Source organism: Bubalus bubalis, chromosome 4 (assembly GCF_019923935.1).
Source record: "Bubalus bubalis isolate 160015118507 breed Murrah chromosome 4, NDDB_SH_1, whole genome shotgun sequence".
In the NCBI taxonomy this organism is placed as follows: Eukaryota; Metazoa; Chordata; class Mammalia; order Artiodactyla; family Bovidae; genus Bubalus; species Bubalus bubalis.
In genome coordinates this window covers 129,041,954-129,047,953 of record NC_059160.1, presented here as the reverse complement: position 1 = coordinate 129,047,953, position 6,000 = coordinate 129,041,954, and the positions used below count along the sequence as shown (strand labels likewise).

Sequence of the window (6,000 nt, the reverse complement as noted above, 5' to 3'; positions counted from 1 at the left end):
AACTAGATGCCAGATGCAGCAACGAAGGTCAAAGATCCTGCATGCCACAACAAAGACCTGACACAAAAAAATACAGCAGGCTCAAGGGCCCTCCTAAGTCAGAAATTGTGGGCTCAAGTCCCAGTCTCCAGCGCTCCTGGACTTGAGTTATTTCCGAGGAGAAGAGCAGCTTCGTGAGGATGGAAAGCCACCTCTCTGTGACCACAGCACTTCTCTTCCCCTTCAAAACACTGGCTGTTCAACTCCCAGGACAGAAGCAAAAACAAAATCCTTAAGTCAAGATCTGGTATAGGGGAAGCAATGTGGGAGGCTGGATGCAAGGAAAGGAAGAAAAGAAAAGCCCAGTCTTCATCTCATGGGAACCCGCAAGCCCTCTGCATCAGCCACATAGAAGCTGCTAAATAAATATTACTTGGTGATGATAATGATGCAGCAGTTCTCAACAGAATATATTCCCTTGTCACTTTTTCCTTGCTGCTCATAATTACAGAGAATGATCATAAAACACACACACACACACGCACATGTATATTTTTAGCTTCCTATTGCAAAGCATTTGGCAAGCTGAAAATTCCTGCACCAGCCACCTGCAAGGACCATCTTGCAGCTCACAGAAATGCAGCCTGCTTGGAAATAGCAGCTGTTCAGCAGTCCAGGGCGATGCCACAAAGGAGTGCAGGCAGGACCTTGAAGACAAATGACCTAGCAGGTGAATCAGCAGGTGCAATTCTAAGTAGCTGAAATATATATAAGAAGCAGATGATAGAAGCTGAGCAGCTGGAAAGGGACTTCAGAGTCTTACCTTTACCCAGAGTTCTGGATTCTCTTCTGACCCAAAATGACTAAAACCTGGAACAGACAACTTCCAGATCTAGAAAACAATCAAAAGATATTTTAATCCCAAATTCCTAAAATATACATACTAGTACATATAAAACAGATAACCAACAAGGACCTACTGTATAGCACAGGAAACTATACTCAATATCTTGCAATAACACATAATAAAAAATAATCTAAAAGAGAATATTATATATATGTATATATGTGTATTCTATCCATAATGGAAAAATCCAAATGAACATTTTGACCAACTCAATATATATGTATGAATATACATATATATAATTGTGTCTGACTCTTTGAGACTCCATGGACTATATAGTCCATGGAATTCTCCAGGCCAGAATACTGGAGTGGGTAGCCTTTCCCTTCTCCAGAGGATCTTCCCAACCCAGGGACCAAACCCAGGTCTCCCACATTGCAGGTAGATTCTTTACCAGCTGAGCCACCAGGGAATCCCAAGAATACTGGAGTGGGTATCCTATCCCTTCTCCAGCAGATCTTCCTGACCCAGGAATCGCACTGGGGTCTCTTGCATTGCAGGTGGATTCTTTACCAACTGAGCTATGAGGGAAGCCTACATATATATGCATATATATGTACACACACACACACACACACACACACACACACACACACAGGGCTTCCCAGGTGTGGCTCAGCTGGTAAAGAATCCGCCTGCAATGCAGGAGACCCAGGTTTGATTCCTGGGTCTGGAAGATCTGCTGGAGAAGGGATAGGCTACCCACTCCAGTATTCTTGGGCTTCCCTGGTGGCTCAACTGGTGAAGAATCCGCCTGCAGTGTGGGAGACCTGGGTTCAATCCCTGGGTTGAGAAGATCCCCTGGAGAAGGAAAAGGCTACCCACTCCAGGATTCTGGCCTGGAGAATTCCATGGACTATATAGTCCAGTTCAGTCACTCAGTCATGTCTGACTCTTTGCAACCCCATGGACTGCAGCACGCCAGGCTTCCCTGTCCATCACCAGCTCCCAGAGTTTGCTCAAACTCATGTCCCTTGAGTCGGTGATACTATCCAATCATCTCACCCTCTGTTGTCTGTCCATGGGGTCCCAAAGAGTCAGACATGACTGAGTGACTTTTACTTTCACACACACACACACACACACATATATATAAATTATTCATTCATATTTCTGCACATTAGAAACTAACACAACATTGTAAATCAACTGTCCCATCAAATTTTTTTAATTAAAAAATTATCTATTTTAAAGAAACACACATCACGGCCATCCAAGACCAACAGTCAAGTCTACCTAGGGTCATCTGTGCCAAGGTAGCTGAATGGCTAAGGCTAGGACAACAGGCATTCATGAAAACAAACACAACTTCCATAGTGAGGGTTACACTTTCAGCTTAAAGGTTGTGACCAAATTTGGTTGCAGATCATCACAAAATGCTGGCTAAGTTTACAGTTGCTTGGAAAACTTGCTTTTACTGGACTTCACTAGTTCACTACCGTGGTTGTTGTTCAGTTGCTAAGTCATGTCCAACTCTCTGACCCCATGAACTGCACCAGGCTCCTGTGTCCTCCACTATCTCCTGGAATTTGCTCAAACTCATGTCCATTGAGTCGGTGATGCTATCTAACCATCTCAGCTTCTGCTACTCCCTTCTCCTTTTGCCTTCAATCTTTCCCAGCATCAGGGTCTTTTCCAATGAGTCAGCTCTTTGCATCAGGTGGCCAAAGTATTGGAGCTTCAGCTTCAGCATCAGACCTTCTAAAGAATATTCAGGGTTTATATTGATTCAAACAAATCAGAATTTAAGTCAGAATGACATTTTAGATCTTTCACTTCAGTGTCATGGACTGGGAGCCTCAAAAGACAAAGGTGAACCAAAGGTGCTGTCTGATTAAAGCCAGAAAAAAGTATAAAAGCTGCATCTGTTCTTCTCTCTTCCTCTCTCTTTTCTCTCCCTCCCACTCTCTCTTTTCTTCCTTCCTCAAACATGTTTTGGTTATATTTTTTTCTTTGACCTCTACAAAGTTAGACACTTTCTTTTGAAATATGGGAGTGCAAATGCTAAAAGTATCAGATTATTTTTGTCCCCATTTTGATTTTTAAAAAATATTGTACTAAAAACACTGGAACAACAACAAAGGAAAGAAATGTTCGCAACTGCATTATCCCATCAGCTTTATTTCTTGCTTCCTTCCATCGTTGTTCATAGAATTGAATGCATGGCATAGCAAGAATCATATTTTTAAAATTTTTATTGGAGTAGAGTTGATTTACAATGATGTGGTAGCTTCTGCTGTGCAGCAATGTGAATCAGTTATACACACTACACACACACACACACACACACATCCACACTTTTTTAGATTCTTTTCCCATATAGGCCATTACAGAGTATTGAGTAGAGTTTCCTGTGCTATACAGTAGGAAGAATAACATTATACATATCATTTTTCTCTTCTGCATTTTTCACTTTATTCTGAATCATCACCTTTTTTCTTGTTGCTTCAGCTCCCCTTCACCGCACATACTAGAGGATAAACTGAGTAGAAGCAGGTATTCCATCTGTTTTGCTCACTGTTTCACTGTCTAAAATAGTGCTTGGCATATTGTAGGCATTCAATAAATATTTTTGAATGTATCATCATCTTTATGATTAGACTTTTTAACAGATGCTTAGATCCCATTGAGTAGATAATGTGGCTATTTCCTGCTGCTGAACATTCAGGGGGCTTCCAACTCTTCACTCCCACATGAGTAATAAAACAGCAGCTATCACCATATCACTATAGCTTTTTTCTTTTACTTGAGTTATTTTCTTTCTATGAAGTCTCATGGGTGGGGTCCATGGTTGAAGCGACTTTAACATTTTTATGCTTCTTGACATGAAAAAGAATTTTCCAGTGTAGGCTGTCACTAGCAATGCCTGGGTGCATTATCAGATAGTCTTTCAGCTGATTCCTCGGGGTGAAGACCAGGTCTGAGGACCAGATGGGAAGTGATAACAAGACATTTGCAGGCTGTACATCCTGGGAGCTCTCACTGCCTTCAATCCTCTGTTTTAAAGTCACCAAAGGCTCTCCTGGTTTGTGTGTTCCCAAATACTTCCTTAAAGCCATCAGTCAGTCAGTTCAGTCACTTGGTCATGTCTGACTCTTTGCAACCCCATGGTTTGCAGCACACCAGGTCTCACTGTCCATCACCAACTCCCAGAGTTTAGTCAAACTCATGTCCATTGAGTTGGTGATGCCATCCAACCATCTCATCCTCTGGCATCCCCTTCTCCTCCAGCCTTCAATCTTTCCTAGCATCAGGGTCTTTTCCAATGAGTCAGTTCTTCGCATCAGGTGGCCAAAGTACTGGAGTTTCAGCTTCAGCATCAGTCCTTCCAATGAATAGTCAGGACTGATCTCCTTTAGGATGAACTGTTTGGATCTCCTTGCAGTCCAATGGACTCTCAAGAGTCTTCAACACCACAGTTCATCAATTCTTTGGTGCTCAGCTTTCTTTATAGTCCAACTCTCACATCCATACATGACTACTGGAAAAACCATAGCTTTGACTAGATGGACCTTTGTTGGCAAAGTAACATCTGTGCTTTTTAATAAGCTGTCTAAGTTGGTCATCGCTTTTCTTTCAAGGAGCAAGCATCTTTTAATTTCATGGTTGCAGTCACCATTTGCAGTGATTCTGGAGCCCCCAAAAATAAAGTCTGTCACTGTTTCCACTGTTTCCCCATCTACTTGCCATGATAGAGCCATCACCTCTATCTTATTGGGTTTAAATCATTGAGTGTAAGCCAGGAGCTGGATCCTGTTGAGCAGCTGAATCTGACAGAGAGTTGGACTGCCCAGATGCCTTTTGAAGCTCTTGGATTTCATGTGGGCTGGAGGCAGGCTTCACACAACTGCAACCTCCATCTGCTCCTCTGTTATGGGCTATCATCCTCTGTGTGGGCATCACTTACTCTGCACAAGAAGTGTCTCTGTAAAAATTTTGCCTTGCCACCTACTCCTTCCCCACAACTGCACCTGCGCTCAGTCAAACCACCCATCACTCTATATCTGCTGGGAGCACACGGGCCACTGGCCTGCAGAGGAAATTCATACAGAACTTACAGTCCAGTTCCTCCTATGAGTTGCCAGTTACCCTGAAATGGGCTGGGAAGATATCGGACATTCATGTGAGAAACACCTGTTTGATTTCCAGCTCTGAGAAGCTGTAAGAGCACAAGGGAATCACTCACCACTCAGCATCCTCAGTCTCCCTTTCTGTCACATCTCTTTCAGAGATACACCTGCATCTCTCCTGGTTGGGCCAGAATCGCATGAAACCAGGTATGTGAATGCTTCGCAAATTTGGAAGGAATGATGCTAAAGCTGAAACTCCAGTACTTTAGCCACCTCATGCGAAGAGTTGACTCATTGGAAAAGACTCTGATGCTGGGAGGGATTGGGGGCAGGAGGAGAAGGGGACGACAGAGGATGAGATGGCTGGATGGCATCACTGACTCAATGGACGTGAGTCTGAGTGAACTCTGGGAGTTGGTGATGGACAGGGAGGCCTGGCGTGCTGCGATTCATGGGGTCGCAAAGAGTTGGACACGACTGAGTGACTAAACTGACCTGATCTGATGAGACACAGAGCACTGTTACCACTATGATGCCAACTGTGAAGTACACAAGAGCCCTTGGGCAGCAGAGGGTGTTGTTTGCCCTCCCAGCACCCATGCCAGGCTCCGTCCTTGCTCACTGGATCCCAGTTGTGTTCAGGCAGCAGGTGGCTTTCTGTCTGGTACCCTGGAATGATTATGACTGATTTAAAGGAGTCATGGAAACCCTGTCGCTTCTTTGCTGGTTTGAGACAAGCATGTGAGCCAATTCACACTTATGACACCAGAAGTGAAGCATTGCAGGGAATGGTGGCCAGTCTCTCTGATGGGATATTCCTCACTGACATAAGAAGGGAGCCTTAGGAGGAAACACACTTCTCCTCCATCCGGCTCAGGTGTTGCCAAGAGAGGCCCTGGTGCTGGGCACTGCAGCTACCTTCTGGCACCAGAAAGGGAGAGCGAAAAACAACACAGAGGGGCTGATCCAGGGTCCTGATTTGGTTGAACCAGTGCATTAACCATCTCTGGAACTGCCAATATCCAGATTCCTTGTTATGTTCAA

At 44.0% G+C, this 6,000-nt stretch overlaps 1 long non-coding RNA gene across 1 annotated transcript in view; it reads right to left on the bottom strand.

Annotated features, from left to right (window-relative positions):
• Positions 1-791: 791 nt before the first annotated feature.
• The window catches only part of LOC123333122, a 30,974-nt gene continuing 25,765 nt past the window's right edge, over positions 792-6,000 (bottom strand). Inside the window, exon 4 of the long non-coding RNA XR_006550269.2 lies at positions 792-871. This is a non-coding gene — a long non-coding RNA (uncharacterized LOC123333122). The remainder of the gene's footprint in view (positions 872-6,000) is intronic.